The sequence below is a fragment of the Danio rerio genome, chromosome 6 (assembly GCF_052040795.2).
Source record: "Danio rerio strain M-AB ecotype USA chromosome 6, GRCz13ab, whole genome shotgun sequence".
Classification (NCBI taxonomy): domain Eukaryota; kingdom Metazoa; phylum Chordata; class Actinopteri; order Cypriniformes; family Danionidae; genus Danio; species Danio rerio.
This window is the reverse complement of record NC_141026.1, coordinates 36,044,860-36,063,936: the sequence shown is the minus strand read 5'-3', so window position 1 is coordinate 36,063,936 and position 19,077 is coordinate 36,044,860. Positions and strand designations below refer to the sequence as shown.

At 35.1% G+C, this 19,077-nt stretch overlaps 2 protein-coding genes across 9 annotated transcripts in view; both read left to right on the top strand.

Moving 5' to 3' along the window:
• The window catches only part of LOC147843556 (uncharacterized), a 536,892-nt gene that overhangs the window by 14,469 nt on the left and 503,346 nt on the right, over positions 1-19,077 (top strand). The gene's annotated exons all lie outside the window — the stretch shown is intronic.
• The window catches only part of mast2 (microtubule associated serine/threonine kinase 2), a 200,990-nt gene that overhangs the window by 94,871 nt on the left and 87,042 nt on the right, over positions 1-19,077 (top strand). The gene's annotated exons all lie outside the window — the stretch shown is intronic.

Below are 19,077 nucleotides of genomic sequence, written 5' to 3'. Positions count from 1 at the left end.
ACCAATGGTAACATTTGATTTGGTCTGTCATGCCATCTGAGAAAAGAGGAAGAATGATGGGGAAGCTTTAGAGATTTGTCATTTAAAATCTAATGTCTAAATCCTTTTGTTTGTTTATTGTTTAAAGCTAACTGAAGTGAATTGTTCAATTAAATATTGCAAATTTATCAGATTTAGTTTAAATGTACATAGTGTCACCTGATGGACACTGGACAATGCAGAGAGTTTGTTGAGCAAGTCAAGGCAAAGGCTTGACTAGTGTATTCAGCAAACTCCAATATTTACTTGTATGTTTTTATTGCAATAGATTATCATTATAAAAATTATGCTGCATTAGTTAATCTGATTTAAAGTAATTTTTTTTATTTTTTTTTTTTTAAATTATGAAATAAATTAGGAAATTGCCCATGGCAGCTTTAATGTAATATAGTTCCGTATATTTACCTTTGGCCCATGGCTCATAATGATATTTGGTTTTAGGCCCTTTATATTTCGGTTTGAGCACCACTGGTCTCAAGAATATCTACAGTATAAGCAAGTGTGCTCTAAAACAGTGCCAAAATTCACATTTAAGGTCTTTGCACAACAAAGTCCGAAATTTTCGCATGGGTTTTTTTTTCATATTCATATGCGAAAAATTAGTCACATAAACAAACCTTGCACATTAAGTCCGTTGCATATTAATAAATTCATTATGAAAAAAGCAAACCATTTCAATTCAGTTCAAGCAATAAAACTTAGTTTTCCTCTTTCTAGAAAGAAAAAGAGAGGAATAGGCTACATATTGTGTTCATCCAATACTGCGTAGAGAAGAAGGAAAGTTCAGCTCATTATCTAAGATTTGTGCCGGATCATCCTGAAATGCAAAGTTTATTTCAGGAAATGAGTGGAATTTTGATACATAGCTTGTGATACCCACATTCACGTACGTAAACAAATCCTGAATAGAGACTGGCAGTACCTATAGACATTATAATAGATGGTGGCTGTGTTGAGATGTTAAAGCAACAGATCAAAAGCAGACCATGCTTTCTATTATAATGTCTATGGGCAGTATGTCAGACGTATAGACACACACACAGCAAGCAGCCGCAGGGTAGAAGTGCGACAGTCACTGAATCCAGCATATAGGGGTTCTCAACTGTCCGCCACGTTCTATCTTTATTTTAGGCATTGTGTTTGTCTTAAAGTCATCTGTAGCTCAAATGATGGCATTCTGTATTCAGCTTTTTGTTTTTATGGAGGCTCTGACTGACTGTCAAAACACCTCTTAAAACACTTTTTCAGATGTGAAAAGCAGAAAAAAACTAGCTTTGAATTTTATTATGACGAACGAAAGTTTCAGAGGCAGTGTGTCAATATGATTCATGCAACGCGAGGTCAAATTTTTTGTATAAAATTACAGACAAAACTTTCACATTCAGTGTGAAATAATTTTTAGAAGATATAAACATCCAAACTTGCAGTTTTATATTTCGGTTTCTTATCAAATCTTCTGATCAATCAAATGCTCTCTAGTATCTGACATTTTCTGTCCCTTTAAAGACACTTTTGCTTTAAGCACTTGAGCTCAACTACTCTTACTGACTGAACTATGATAAAAACAAAATGCTATTGGCTGTTTTAAAAAAGGGGAGTGGCAACTCTGTCCCGCCCTGTACTCATTGTTCAATTCAAATTACGTCAAACATCAAACAAAATCGAATACACATTTCAAAGCACAAATCTCCTCATCATAGGGCTTATTTTAGTGGATTTATAATTTACATTCTTCCCTGCTGTCTCAAAAGAACTGTGTGAGGCAATCTGCCTGCGTGCTTGACACAACACAAACATGCTTGTGTGTATATACGTGTATATATATAGACACACATTAACACTTAGTCACCTGACACAGATGCTAAACTCGGGAGTGAAATAACACACATCAACAAATATATTCCTGGCTTTTTGCACACCCACCTCTTTTACACCCTTGTTTTGTGTAATATTTGAGCAGTCCAAGAGCCTGTTATTTAACTGCATTCATAGCCAATCCACTAGTTAACTCAATTAGAAGATGAATATACATTATATACTGCTACATTTGAGAATATCACCCCTTAATGATATAAGTGCCGGTGTCAGGGGTGTTTTTCACATCTCATATCCATATATTGAGTATGAGCTCTAATTGAAACAAACACAGTATTACCTTCACAATGCACAGTGTGATTCAGTCTACTATTTAAGAAGCTATTGGATTGTAATTCAGATCTTTGTCCGCAGGGAAGATGAGATGTTGGTAAACAAGATGAAAACAGAACTGACAATGTCCTGCTGTAATTTGAATAATATTTAAAAGACACTTGTGAAGCGGAGCGGTGCAGCTTTGCACTGAAGTGTCATTCACTTGAAAACCTTTCTTCAAGTATTGTCGTATCCAGCAGGATCAGTTCCTGATGCTGTTTGTACTTTTGTGTTATGAGCAGCAAGAGCATGGACAGGCGCAGTTTGTTCCTATTTTTCCATAACAGTGAGGGTTTTAAGGCACTTTGCTGTATTTGTGCTCAGTACGGTCTATTGTGGTATGGTGTCTGTAATTTTGCCCGTTGGCTGTTGGGTAGGATGTGGATGAGCTGAACTTTGTATTGTGTCTGTTCGCTCAGCTGTGCAGTAGGGAGGTTTTGTCTCAGTAAATCCACCTTAGGGCTTTCTGTCTGCCAGAGCTGGACAGTGAGATGAAGCAGTGGGCTTATTCCGCTATCTACTGTAACATCTCATTTAACTTCATATCCTGTTTCTACAATAGCTTTTGATTCCGTCAGCAGATTCTAGAAACCCAATCACTATTGTTTAAAAGTAAGGGTGCACAATATTTTCTGTTTCAATATCACTATGTGTCTATCCGTAATATTGACATTAAAATATATGCAGTGTTGAGTTGGGATTATAGGTGACCAAGAGGCACAGGTCAAAACACATGAGATTTCTGGAGTGCAAGTTTGTCATGTGTATGTGTTTTAAGGCCTGTGATTGTATGAGTATTTCAAAAGCGTTTAAAGCATTCAGGCAGAAGGAATTTTACTGTTTGTAACTAATAAAGATAAATTTTAAATATTTTTTGTATTTAATTTTTTGATTTATCTACCTTAATGCTAGTAGACGTCCCAGGAAACCATAGATTATGTTTTATTTCACTTAATTTTTTGCTTCATTGTGTTTATGTATGACTGTAGTTTGTTTATTTTATGTATATAATAAATTATATAAAAAATGTAGCTATATAAAATAGTAGCTATAGCTATACCCCTGTACATGATTCACTTACCTACATAATCATCCGAATCAATCTAAATGAATGACCTTGGAAATAAGAGGTATTTAAGTCATTTGGTGAAATTGTGTTCTTGATATGTTCATAGCACTATACAGTATATATCACAGAAGAAAAAAAGTACTGTCAGATTATTAGATTTAAAAGTGTAGGGCTGCATTTACTTGTTAACAAAGTGTATTAAAATGATTTCGGCGCAGTAAAATAATTAATATAGAATATTGCTAAATATTAATTGTTTTCTATTGAAATGTATTTGGGCGTCACAGTGGCGCAGTGGGGAGCAGAATCGCCTCACAGCTAGAAGGTCGAGCCCTGGCTGTGTCAGTTGCCATTTCTGTTAGGAGTTTGTATGTTATTCCTTTTGTAGTGTGGGTTTGCTCTGGGTGCTCCGGTTTTCCCCACAGTCCAAAGATATGTGTTTAGGTGTTGAATAATTGATTAAGCTAAACGGGCTGTAGTGTATGTGTGTGGATGCAAGAGTGTATGGGTGATTCCCAGTGTTGGGTTGTGGCTGTAAGGGCATCCGCTGCGTAAAACATACAGTATGCTGGATAAGTTGGTGGTTCATTCCACTGTGGGGACTTCTGATTAATAAAGGGTCTAAGCCGAAAAGTAAATGAATTTAATATATTTAACATACTTTTACAGATTATTATTATTATTAATAATTATTATTATTGGAAACTTTGGTACTGATAGTATTTTTTGAGGGAACCATGGTCAATTTTCTTAAGAATTAAGTGATGAATTTGAAGTTTCAGTGAAGCACAATTTCTTTATTACACAGATATCCATTTTTGACTAATACATTTATGCATTTTCTAATAAAAATAACAATTTATTTTCCTTTTTTTTATATCCCAAACTGAAAAACTGTGAAACTAAACTATTTAAATTTAATGAAATTATAAAAAAAAAATTATTAACATGAACTTAATATATAAGATATTTAGTGATCTTGCAATCATATTGTATTAAGCTGAAGTTAAACTGGAGTTAAAAAATTCTAGTAATCTGCATCAGACTGTATAATGAGAATAAGCATTGAAGTAAGTGTTATTTTATGTGTTTTTGCTGAAGAATAATATGGTGAGACTTTTTTTTTGTGTTTAATTATCTGTTGTATGGATATTTATATGCCTTTATGTAATGGAGAAGTTTTGTAGGATTACCATTGTTTCTATTGGATATTCTTTTATTATTTTAAAATGTTTCGTGAAATTAGCACATGTGTTCTACTAATAATTACTGAAACATTCATCAATGAATTTATTTGACAATAAAACTTTGGTTTCATAAAAAATCTTACCTGTTTACTTAAATGTTTAGGTAATCTATGAGATGTTTTAAGTATCTTAAACTTACTGTGATTTTACAGTGAGTACACATTCACTGGGGGTTCTTGAGATCCATATTTTTTTAGGAACTATTGAGTGATTGCTGATGAATAGGTCATTATGGCTTTAAGCCATGCATCCTCTTAATGCACTAAAGTGGTCTGGGCAGTCAGTCACATGGGGGACCGGGCTCAATCTGGCTGGCCAGTGTGAGATGCAGTGCCCTGGAAAGCCACATTTGGCATTGTTTATGGGAAGAGGTTAAAGGCTGAGGGGAGACTAAATCTCTGTAATGCTTCTGAGTGGTCTCCTGAGGCTCAGGCCTGGTAAATGCCTTTTGCTCAATGTCAGTGGTCATCCACATGCCCCTGACAATCAAACACTTTGGCCACAGCTTTAAATTGTTCATTAGGCACTTAGGCATGTCTTGAAGCTCCTTATCAAACTTTTAAATATGCTAATAAAGCAGAAGCACAGATAATGTGGCTTAGATACGCGGCACATTAATTTAGAATGGGGAATATTTGAACATATATCATCTAACTGATTAAAATAACTTTCGACCTACCAATTTCCAAAAACACTTTTTTGTAAAAGCTGTTTGTAAAAAATAGGGCGACGCTGTGGTGCAGTAGGTAGTGCTGTCACCCCACAGCTAGAAGGTCGCTGGTTTGAACCTTGTCTGGGTCAGTTGGCATTTCTGTAGGGAGTTTGCATTTTCTCCCCGTGTTTGCGTGGGTTTCCTTCAGGTGCTCCGGTTTCCCCCACTAGTCCAAAGACATGTAGTACAGGTGAAATGGGTTAGCTAAATGGTCTGTAGAGTATGTGTGTGAATAAGAGTGTATGGGTGTTTCCCAGTAATGGGTTGCAGCTGAAAGGGCATCCGCTGCGTAAATCATATGCTGGATAAGTTGGCGATTCATTCCGCTGTGGCGACCCCAGATTAATAAAGAGACTAAGCCGAAAAGAAAATGAATGAATGAATGTTTGTAAAAATGTTCATCAATTAATAGGATTTAAAAATTAAATTTTGGATGTTTTTTCAAGCAGTTTTTAAATCTTGACCCACATGGTTAAGAAACAAACTCTATATTTATTCCTTATAAAATTAACAATTTTGTTAAGTTTTTTCTCTATTCACAGAATAGATTCAATAATCTGTAAATCTTGTTGATTTTTTTGTTATTTATGCAGCTATTTGTGCTTGTAAAACTAAAAATAAGTATATTTTTTCTTTTTCTTTTATTTATTTTTATAGGTCACAACATTCTAATCTTGTTGGTTAATAGTTAATTAGTTAGTGATTGTTTGTTATTAAAAAATTTTTATGAAACAAGCATCTCTAATATTTTGCTTAATTACCTCGTTTAACACTTCAGACTTCACATCCATATTTCAAAACATGACAGCTTAGTACTTTAGTCATTTTCAGAGGTTAAGTAGAGATTGCCCCATTGCATAATGCTGTTTTATGCTCCCATTTATTCCTTTTTTGGAAGTTCTTCTATAGAAAACTGTAGAACGTCCATCCAGCTCATCTCACAGTTCTGCGGATTAGAAGTGGAATTTAATTAGAAGTGAAACTAAAATAAATTACACTTTTGTGATACCAAGAAGCAGTTTTTACATTTCACTCTTATCTGCGGTGATGTTAGAGACTTGATGTTCCTCTTGATTACTCGGGTAAATGTTATGTAATGCATTCATGTAAATTCAGTTTTACATGTTGTACTTGGATGCGACATAACACACTGATATATTTTCACTGTAGTGTTTAGTCTGTGCTATAAAAACATGACTTTAATTTAAACCTCACAGTTTCAGGCAGTTAATCAGTGAACTGTATCCTCTGTTGAGACCTTAGCTCTGGGAATGCAGTTCTTGGTTTTGTAGCTCTATTGTTTGTGTTGATGAGCTGGAGATAGAGGTGTTGGCGTCAGGGCTTTTGGACTGCAGGTGCCGATGAGCTGTGGAGGATTGGAGCGTAGAGGTGCTGCCGGGCTCTTCATCTTTATATTTCTCCCATTTCCTGACAGGTTAGAGTGTTAAATTGTTCTTATGCCTTGGTGCGTTTGTAGGCGAGGATTTCAGACATCAGAAGATTGTACCTGCAGGCTATATTGAATCTGAAAAGAAAAGCAGAAGGGTATGGAGAGGGAGCAATTTTTGGGGATGAGGTCTTTAGGGGGGCAGTTCAGGTTGTAATGGCGTATTTTTTGACTCCTATTGCTTTACATTAACCACACCAGCTTGGTGCAGTGACCCACTTTTCTGCAATTTATTTTCAACTGCAGGAACTGATAAACAGTTTATCTCCCTGTTTTTGCAATTGGGTATACTTTTCAGCTTTTATATGCTTTTTTTCTGCTTGTATTGTTGCAGTACCAACATTTGAGTAATAAAAAAATCCACACTTTTGAATTATATATATTTTTTTCCAGTGTCAGTATATTGCGCACGTTTGAGAGCACTGTGCAGTGATGTATGCCCCCAAGTGCCCATGCGCAGCTTCCTTTATTTAAAACAAAGCACAAACTCATCTGAGGTAAAGCCAAAGACTATAGAACATAGCATAAGTAATGTCATAAAAATGGAATTTGCTTTCGTAGGAGAATCTGTGTCAATCTTTTCTTCATTTAATAAATGACTTGTGCCTCAGAAGACTAATGCCGACACGCAATTAACGCGTGGTGGCGTTTGAAGGCATGAGAAGCGAAGCACAGATTCTCATGACAGGTCTGGAGGTAATTAATTATATAAAAACACTAATATTGATTCTGTTAGTTGTTTGATTGCACATCTTGCCATTTCCATCAACCATTTTTTAATGTGCACATCTATAATGCAGACTAACAATTCTCTGGGGGAGGAGCTCAGATTTTGTGTGATTTGAACGTTTAGAAACGAAACTAAAGAGTCAGTTGTTGTTTGATTTTATCAGCAATTCTTAATATGAAATTTAGTCATTTTCTTTTGAGAATTTGATGTTTCCTCATTCAAATAGAATGCCCGAGCATACTGCTTAAGAGGCATTTCAAAGATGGAAGTGTAGTGAAATAAATTGCCCTGAAAGGACTTTGGTAATACAACAGAGGTTGACCGAGTGTGACAAATGATCACGTGCCTTTTGATTAATGTAGTTACTTTTTGGGGCAATCAAGAAAAGAAAAAGTATTCTGGCAGATTGTAAATATTGCTATTTAACCACTGAAGGCATATAGTCTTTAAGTACTTTTAACAAATCTAGAACCTCACTGTCTATGGAGGATGAGGGAGCTCTCGAATTTCACTCAAAAGATATTAGTTTATGTATATGTGATTCACTATCTTCTGCCTTTTTCTGTGTGTTTGTGAATATCCTCTTTAGAAAATTGTATAGTACGAGTTTAATTTGACAATGCTTTAAAATGTCTAAAGATATATTGTTCTTATTGTTGCTTCCACCCTAAAACAGCATTTACAAAATGCTGAAACTTTAGACAATTTTTTGGGAACACTTGTATTAAAATAAATTCTCACAGCAAGGGACATCATAGAACCATTTTAAATCTCAGCACCCACAACTCCAGCTTTTGTCATTGTATTTTATTGTTTTGTTTATTTTAAATCTGCCTTCTGGCAGTCTACCAGTATTGAACCAAATGGCTCTAATTCAGTAAGGAATTATTGAATTTGGGCTGTGTAAGCAAAAACAGCAGCATACCCCCTGTATCAAGTAATCGCTTTTACTTCAGCTGATTAAAAACAAGGTGCCTCGGCCCGGCACAGTTCTTATGAAGTGAATGGTGAAGGGCTGGTGTTTTTTTGAGTGTATGCAGGCTACTTCTAGCTATGGCCTGCTCCAGGATACTACCAGCAGACAATGATGAGAACAGAAAGCCATTAGCCTGTAGGCGCTCACTGAGCTGGTATGGAGTCAGGCTGTGCATTCTCAAGGAATCGATACAGGCTGCATCTCAGACTGGGCAGGTGAGAGAGAAATTCTACTATTTAGGTTTTGCAAGCAGTGTCTTCATTTGTTGGCAAAATTCCTGTTTACTGACTTTTGGTGGTGTCACTGTCTCTTTTTGCCTTAATGTACTTATTATGTATGTATACAGCTCTGGAATAAAAGATCACTGCAAAGTTTTTACTGGTTCACTGCATTTGCTATTAATAGATATGCGTTGGAGGTAAAATGTTCACGGGTACCTGCTTCATTCCAGACATCTTTCAGGAATATAGTTGTAGACCTACCTAGGCTACTGTGTATATAACATAAAGATGTTGTGTAGTCCTATAATGTGACTAAGCCGCGGACAATATGCAAGATTATGAAATCGCTATGAATGCGTGTGCACCTGTGCACTTTTTCCGCACTCACATTTGCATGTCAAGCCCACGTGTGCTCTATGTACATTATAAATCCTGCTGCAGGACGCACATTTTATATTATTCTCTGCATCTGTCCTGATGTCTTCATTAATTCAGTGCTACAGCTCAAATCTAATACCTTAAAGTGTCATAAGTTTAGATGATATTACAAATTTATAAAAATATATATTATAATTCATTCAAACTACTAAAAATAGGGACTAAGCCGAGGGAAAGGGATGTATGATTTGTTTTGTGTTAAAGTATATTATGTTGAGTTCAGGCTGCATGATTTTAACCCCAATTTTCATTTGCCGACAAGTTTTGAGAAATCGCAGACAAATGCCAGAAATCACAGGCAAAATCGGTGCTCATGCAAGCGAGTGACAATCACACAGTGTAAACTATCAAAGACATGATCTGAGAGAATCGCAGGTGAGTCGCCGATGCCTGCGAGATATTTGGGGCGGTAAATCTCTGGAGCTGTCTGCAAATCAAATCATGCCGTGAAAAATTAGTTTTGACTGAAAATAACACCAATAAAAGAGCAGCATTCACTAGTATGGGTACCTGCTGGCCAGCGGGAGGTTGAAGAAGTTAAAAGCGCTCATTTTCAGTTTATCTGGACCCTAGAGAAATTTGGGAGCCATATCACAACCGGATCAAAAAAGAAGAAAAGTTGAGGAGAAATTGCTAATTCCCTTCAAACCCATGTGAGCAACTATGTACATTTTCTACCCATTTTAAGGCTTCTTTCTCATTATGTAGTTAATAACAAAAGATATACTAAGCATTTTTGGTTGTGAGACATAGTTTGAACAGAGCGATTCTTTCTATTGTAAAGTCATGCAGTTTGAAACCCCCTGTCATCGGTCCATCTTGCAGTGTAAACAAACCAGAGACAAAACACTAGCCTAGATAATCATGCAGTGTGAAAAAAATCTTACACGACTACTTTGAAAATCATACAGTCTGATTTCGGCATTAGGCTACTCAATTCAACTGGACTTAATAATTTTACAGTTCATATCATTGACTGACTAGTATTTGTCTTTTTTTGTCACATGGAATAAAGAGTCTAGTAAATTACAGGGAAAGTTATATTCTGTGGACACAAGGGATTCTGTGGACACAAGGGAACTAACCCAGTTAGTGTCCTGACATTGAGGTACAAAGTATAGAAATATTAAATATTACTTTAGCCATTATAAAAATGCTAAACATTTATTTTGATAAAACAAAAAAATCTAACCTAAATCATGTGGCCAATAACAAATATTTACATAAACAATTTTATTTATTCTCATCTTCCATACTAGATTTATGGAACTGACTGAGTTTATTTATGAGATTCATAAATATGTTGTTGAAACATACTACCAAACTCAACAATGTCCACATTATCTAATTAGTGAATAGTGGTATACAGCTCTCTTTTATAAATGTTATAAATGTCACCTGGAAAAGTCTTGGAATTTTGACATGGCATTTTCCAGTCCTGGAAAAGTTTTGGAAAAACAGAAAAACCCACAAAGTTTTGGAAAAGTCATGGAAAACAAATATCTGTTTGTTTATCAGTCACATACTCTCACATTATTAGTGCTGTGTAAGCATTATCTAAATCAATTCTACATAGATATAAATATAAATTGAAACTAAATAGGTTGCTGCGCGTTTTACGATATGCTGTAATAAATTTGAACATGCATTGTTTTTCTTTTACCACACATATGTAGACATTGCATGAAACATTAGGTCATGAAAATTTACTTGAAAGTCATGGAATTTTAGAAGTAAAATGTGTATGAATCATGAAATATTTGGTTCTAACCTTCAGCTCAGGAAATTCTTAATAAAATTAATTTTAAAATAACAAAACCTCTTCATGCTTTTCTTCATGTCTCTCAGTCTGTTCGTAGCTGAAGGCATCACTGATACTACGCAATTACTGACGCAGCATTGTGTTTTCGTGTTGTGGAAACGTCAGTCTTAGCTATTGAGCTGCTAAATAACTCATGACCGTACTCTGACCAGAACAGCCGCTTACCACCAAACTAAAAGGATCGTTTCTGATGACTCGGCAACGTATTAGAACTGGCATTAGTCTAGTTCCCCCTTGTGATTTATATCTCATTAATACTTCACTTTTAATACAGCATTATGCTAAAGAATAAGGTGATAATTAAAGTGTAAAGGCCTGTAGGTTTATGCATAGCTATTTAGAAAGGATGTACAATGTTTTCTATTTATTTTTTACCTGCATAAGATACGCTTGACTGAACAGGAGCACTGTGGAAGTCAGGTTTCTCTAGCACACCATGCTTTGATTGAAGTAAGCTTAGTCTGTTAGGTCGTTCAGACTGCAGAGAGATGCCTATGCCCTAGTTTTGTCTTTCCTCATAACACTACAGTGCACTCTAAACACTCAGAGGTGGCAAGATCCTTTTCAGTGTTTTTTTTCCCACTACCTGTTTCCCTGAAAATAAGTTCCTCACTGAAACCCGTTTTACATGTTTATTTTTTGGTAACATGATAAGGCTGTTTTCATTTCATCTGATAGATTTAAATCTAAGGGGAAAAAAAGAAAGTGTGTATGTGTTTTAGGCTTCTGCCGGTAACACATTTTCTAGTTGTGATTCATTGCTGAAGCCTTTATCATGGTATAAAGTACCACGATGTTGACCTAAGCTGCAAAAAATAACTTAAGCAGGAAGGCTGCAGCATACTAGGAAAATATGTGATATGCGACATTGTGATATTACATTTCCCTAAATTAAAAATTATTAGCTTAAAAATTTTTAGGTAATGATCACACTAGGGCTGCCCTATATTGCGATTATTGAGGTCAATATTGCAATATGCGATTGCGGTTATAAATGGAATTATGAGTCACCTCAATGGTTGTTTAGGAAAAGTGCACACACAGATTAGTAATAATGCAGAAATGTGTATTTGTTTCAAAATCTTTTTTTTTTTTTTTTATAAAATGAAATGTTTGCATTAGCGTAAACTTATTTTCATATATTTATAATTATTAAATGATATATAATATTTTATATGTAAAGCTTTATTATTGTGTTATATATATACTTATTTTATGATCTTTGTCTTGTTCTTGTAAAGCATTCGCTAAAACATGTTTTCTTTGCCTAAGCACAGTTATGTCTGCGTGTCACAGACAGGACTCGATATCAAACAAATCTGTTCTCACGCCATCAGAAAAGTACCGCAGTAGGTCTGGATTAGGTATTTAGGCTGAGTTTTGTTAGCAGCACGAAAATCAGAAAACTTTTTCAGATAGTATGTGCTATTCATTTAATATAATCACTACATTGTCTTTTCATATACCTGCACAGCTGCTGACATCTCCATTACGATACGATTAATCGTGCAGCACTAAAATAAACAGGTAATAAAGCATATTTTATATAAGTTATTTATTGCACCACTCACTATTATCACTATTATCGTAATAACAATAATTTTTGAATATATCATGCAGCCCTATTTAACATTTAAAAATAGTGTATTACTTTATTGTTTGTACATAGAGGAACCAAATGTTTCAATTAAATTCAAATTCAAAACGATCACTTTTTTAAATGAAGACTCATTTGTAAACATTAGTTGATATGGTAAAATCAGCAGTGATAGATAACCTTGTTATAGTTTTAAGTAGATTCAAAAACCACAACAGATTTTTCATTAGTTCTTTGAATCTGTTATTAGGTGTTAACTAAAATATTAACATTGCCTAAGATTAATAAACGCTTTTGCATTTGTCATTAAATCGACTTTAGTCAAATTAACTGATATTAACAAAACAAATCTTACTGTACCCACATTTACAAATAATCCATGTCATCATCCAGATTAGCATGTGAAATTGTTACTACATGTTAAATTGCTTCATGTTTGAAATAAATCACTTGGAATCACAATCATTTGATGTGATGAACACCAATTAATACAACATTCTCAATATTCTTAAATGTTGAAATAATAAATGTTTTTTAATCGTATGTGTCCACTGTATTAATATTGTGCATGTTCATTATCACAAGTGATTGAATATGGCCATTGTGTGCTTTTTGAGGTTGAGTTCCCAGAATCTAATATAAATGGGATGTGTGGTGGAAAGACAGGAGGTATAAAGACGGGATTTTGAGGCAAACATTGGAGGAAGGAAGATAAGTGTCTGGCTGCTCTGTCAGCACAGTTGAACTTTATCTTATCCCAAGATGTTTGAAATTGCTTAACAAACCTGGACTTCAAAGCTCCAGGGGTGTGAATCAAGACAATGTTGTCTACATTATGCATTTCAACGTGCTCCATGGGGGAGTCAGGCGGTGCTTCCACCCCCCCCCTGTCAGAGACCTGGATAAATGCATTATGAGTGCAGCAATAAGCTCACATTGAGACCATCGTGAGAGCATGAGCTCATCGTTTTAGACTGAATAGAGAAGGAGGGGTGAAGGGGAAATTGCCAGAAAGAGAGTGGACTCAGCTGCCAGAAATCGAAACACACATACTGTATTCACAAACCCGGACTTGGATTGGTGGCTTCACGGCTGACAGTATTACTTAGCGGTAATGAATTCTGCTCCCCAAGCTGGCTTAATCAGTGTTGTCCCTCTTGTCTTTGGAGATGAACCGTTAAGATAGACAGTAAAAGGCATTCAGTCAATGACGAATGGGTTAAAAATCTTGTTTTATCATTAGCGTAAATCAGACACTGTGGAAGAGTCAGCATGAAATTGCATACGCAACCAGTTTGACACATGTAACGTGTCATTTGTAGCAAGATGTTCAATGAGTAGAATATTTTGGGTTGGACTTAATTTTACTCATCAGGAATGAGAAGTGGCTCATATCAAAATGCAGTCTGAAAATTTCTGCAGTCAGTAATGCATTTCAGTATATTAAGATTTGTTCAATAATTTATTATCGACACTAGGGCTGCAGGGTATTGAAAAAGAATTACATCATTATTTTTGGCTTTTCTGAGATATAAATTGCAATAAAAAATATATTTCGCCAGATGGCTTAAATCAGGGGTGCCCAAGCTTTTTTGTATGAAGGGCCAAAAACCAAATATCATTATGAGCCATGGGCTGAAGGTAAATATACCAAACTATATTACATTAAAGTAGCCATAGGTAATTTCCTAATTTCTTAATCAATATTTCAATTAAATAGAAAACATTTATTTGTATTACCTATTGCAGTATACCTTTTTAAAGTATAACTTATTGCTAAAAAAACCCCATAAACAATCGCATTTACTATATACCGCAGTGGAGTTAAATGCTGAATACAGTCAAGCAGAATCTGCCTTGGACTTGATTTGCTCACCAAAAACTCAGCATTATTGGGTAACAGTATGTACATTTAAACAAAATCTGAATATTTTAATCGCCATTTTATCAAAACATTTCATTTCAGTTAGCTTTTAACAACAAAACAAACAAGGGTTACACTTAATTTGAATTGACAGTCTCAAAAACTTTCCTTGTCATTCCTCCTCTCTTTTCAGAGGGATGGCGGGACAAATCATAGGTTACCATGGGGCAACTTTGGCCCCCAGGCCTTACTTTGGGCATCACTGGCTTAAATAACTTCTTCATTATAATAAGAATTCACTATTTTAGAGTGGTTGCAGGGATTTTGTAGTATAGTTCATTTGTATAAAATATAACAAATTAGACAAAGAAATAATGATACCAAACCAATAAAATGCTTTATTATTTTTGTAAAGCATTAGCAGTGACAGATACTGAATAATCAAATGCACAACAACACTGCACTAACACTTCACACTATATAAATGCTATCCGCTGGGTCTTAAAGTCTTAAAATGTCTTCAATTTCAAATCTAGAATTTTAGGCCTTACAATTCTTTCAGTTTTAAATTCACCGAAAGAATATATCTTGTAAGCCTTAAATGAGTCTTAATTTTCCCATGTCCATGTCAATTTATTTACATTTTACAGTTCAATATTATTTTTTGTTTTGACACATTTTTCACAAATGTGGCTATGAAATACTTTTTTGATAGTGGAAGTAAGTTTCTGCTGGCCCAACTAGGCCATTAGTAAAAAAACCCTAGCATTTAGCCTTGTTTAAATCTGAAATTTCATTCATAATGGTCCTAAAATGGTCTTAAAAAGTCTTAAAGTTTACTTAATAAAACATGCAAAAACCCGGTATATAAGTAAAATTCAATCAATATTTGTTAAAGCTACAAAGGCTTTCATTTCTTGTAAATAAATAATAAATAATAAATGATATGAATTCATGCAAATTATGAACTTTAACTCCTTAATGGCTAAACAAAATCTACAACTTGCTTGCATTTCGAATTGCATGCATTTCTATAATCCCTACTTGACATTTTGCAATGTGCACATTGCAGTGTTATATTATGCATCCCTAATTGACACAGTATTACACTATTACTCAGCATGTTCTGCATCACCTACAACAGGAGTCTCAAAATCTTTCTTTTTGGTTATTGATTCGTTATATTTTTGATTTTTATACTAGATGACGGCATCAACTGAAAATCAAAGTCCTGTAAAGCTGGACTGAGTAATTGCATTTATTGAAAGATTATGAACACAAACACGACATGCTCTGATGAATCATTTGCAAAAAGGTCATAAAAATGAAATGGAACCAATTTTGGTTCATTTTGACCTAAGAGTTCTATGAGAGGTTTTAAATAAAGTGTGTCCTTTATTCTTTCCCTCTTTCATCAAGGACCCAGTCAAGCAGCAATAACAAAACTCACCTTTATTAAAAGCCTGTCATAGACGTTTAGTTATTGCGAGACTAATTTAGTTCTATATTGTTCTTGACTTTCTAGTTAATAGAAAGTAAAGAAAGAAATAGTTTTCTCGATTAATATTTGCTCATTAGGAATATTTTTTATATATATTTATAATTGGTTTGTGGGTGAAGGATTGACAGTGCCAGAATAGTGTCTAGACACCCCCCTCTGCCCACACTTGGCCATGCTGGGCTAAATACTGTTTCCAAACACAGTTTCACAAAAACAACACATTTGGAAGAATGATTACTCTGTAGTCCTTCCCTACACTTCCAGCAATTCTCTCCCAATGGAAACTATAATAGCATGACGTTCACATTTCTATCTGTTCACATTTTTTTTCTTCCTTTTCTTTTGTCTCTGGCACTTGAAGTCAGTGGTCTCTGCTGTAGCACCACTCTCCGAAGGCATTAATCAAATGCACAGCAAAATAGCAGTATGTTGGTAGCGTGTCTGTCTGTTCACACAGTTGGGGGTGGTTTTTGATCGTCTGCCTCTCGCGTAGTGTCCTCCCTGGGGAGCCAGACCTCCGTCTACCCTCACACAGCCGTTTTTCTTTTAGCTCGTCGTAATGAGCCCCATTGCTCCTTTTGTCTCTGTGTGTCTTTGGCATCTTTTCGTCCATCCATAGCACGTTCATGGGCTCCATGCCTTGATGGCTTTCTCTAAATGGGCTCTTTTATTCATCAGGGTGTGGTGTGTTGCCCTATTCCAATGTTTCCCCTGCCTATTTTCTCATATCATTATATTTTCATTATCATTACCTTCCATGATTGCGTTTTCCGCTCTTGTGTTCATTTGCTTTTACATTGTTGTCTACCTGAGAGGCGCGTTTTAGTGGTTGTTTCATTATTCAGGATGATTCTCTAGCTTCTTTTTTCATCTTTGACTATGACAAATGAGGGTCCCTCTCTAGCGTGCAGACATTTTTTTTGCCGAGTATGTGTGTGTGGATTGTGAGGATTTAGGGTTTATGGGGGGTGGCGGATATGCCAGAAGTGTGAATTGAAGATGTTTGTGTGTCAGGGAGTTTGATAGCACCTGGGAGTCGAATACCGGTGAGCGGAGAAGCGTCTGTTCGCCTACTGGTAATGAACTCAGACTCACAGTCATGTGGGACGGGAGGAAGACTAGGAGAATGTCAGAGACAAAGATAGGACAAATATGACTTCATTGCTCTCACAGAGGAGCACCGGATCTGTTTACAAGAAGCATTCTGTTAAAAATGCTCTTGATATTCTTCCATATCTTTTGGAAAGTATTTAAGAATATGTTGTTGGTTGTTTTATATATTTTGTAAGGAAAAGAGAAGCTATTAGTCAGCCATTATTTATTAAAGGTCCCATGAAGTGCTTTGAAATATGCATTTTTATTCAGTGTTTGACGTAATCTCAACTGAAACATGAAGAAAGGGTGGGACATAGTGTAGCTCCTCCCTTTAAAAATAAACAGCCAGTAGTGTTTTGTTTTATCAAAGCTCCGCCAGTGAGAACTATTGAGGTCAAGCACATCAAATGAAAAGCAAACGAGAAGGCTCTTGAAGAGGGCGGGGCAAGAAAGATACTAAAGAGCATTTGGTTGGCATGATTGGTTATGATTTGATTAAAAACTGTGGTGTGAGGTGAATAAAACCGTTGATCCTTTTAGACAGAAGTGACAAACTGCAAGGTTTACATTTTTATATCAGTTTTATATCTTCAATTTTTTTTTTTTCATTTGTTTTGGAGCACACTAGCTTATAGATATCTTAAAAACTAACAATACTGATACTTACATCTGAAGAGCTTTATTTTAATTTCATGCAGCCTTTTAAATTATTAGTGTTGCTATAGCGGTATGTGTATATAATTATATACATGTATTCATCAAAAGACCCCCAACTCCCCTTCACGGCAATGATTTTTAAAAATAATTTCTTTGTATATTTGTTAGATATACACTACTGTTCAAACATTTTGGGTTTGTAATATTTTTGTTTTGGAAAAAAATATCTTAGTAATGTTCAAAACATTTGTTCTCTTTTCCAAATTATTTATTGCTCAGTTATTTCTTTGGAAAATGACATTTGCGACATACAAATTAAATGATTTCTTTTGCTATAAACAAAGGTACTGTATAGGGCTGGGGTCAGGAACCCTTTTTTCATCAATGAGCCATTTCATATTTTCTTGGCAAATGCATTTTTTCCTAGTCATTGTTGTATACACAAAAAAAATTGTTGCTTGTTCAAGCTGCTTATTTAAAATGAGCTGAAACAACACAATTCTTTAGTTTTTGTTGGGACGACTTAATTGTTTTTCATTCAGTCTACTTAAATTTGTAAAAACTAAGTTAACTAATGTCCATGCACAACTCAAAAATTGAGCAAGTCCATGAATGAAGAAAGGACAATTTATAGAATTTTTTCCTTTCGCCAGCAGCACTCAAGAATGTTAAATTCAAGTGCACGAGGTTGCCATAGAAATGTAAGTTCTTTATTAGTGTTGTGATTTAAGTTTATCCATTGATCGAAACGTCCTGTTATTGTATTTTATTTCATAATTATTTTTAGGAGTTTTTCACTTTTATTGTGATAGGACATTGGAAATCTACAAACAGGTGAGGATTGGGAGCAGAGATAGGGGAAGGGTCAGCAAAGGACCTCGAGCCGGGAATCAAACTCGGGTCGCCGTGAGCACCTCGGCGCTATGTGTCGATGCACTAACCACTAGGCTATTGGTGCAGATAAGTTTTTATTATTTTTGCTGAAAAAATAAAAAGGGAATTGTAATTGTATTTTCAATAATTAACTGATTTCTAGTGCGGCTTATAATTTTTTGAACTGTAAAATATTATGGAAGGTCAAAGCTGGAGAGCCACGTATTTTTGGTTAAAGAGCCACATATGCAAAATGACTTTTAATTTTTCAGTAACCTGTGTCAAACGCTTCAGGTGAACTGTATGAAGTTACAATAACGGCACGTTTAAGGTCCGTTTTCTTTAAAAATCAACAATCTTCACTGCCTGATTAATTTGCGATATAAAGTGGGTCTCAGAATGTACAATAAGCACTGCAAATTAATTACATTTACCCTTGCCATGTCTTTTAAAATATGAACATTTATTTTACCTCAGTATTTTCAACGGAGATTCTGCGATAGCCTGCTGATCCTGACAGCGCATGCATGGCTTTTTAACTAATTTCTCGCTTGAACAGCTAAATGAATGCTTTGGTCTATTTGATGGATTGTATTTTA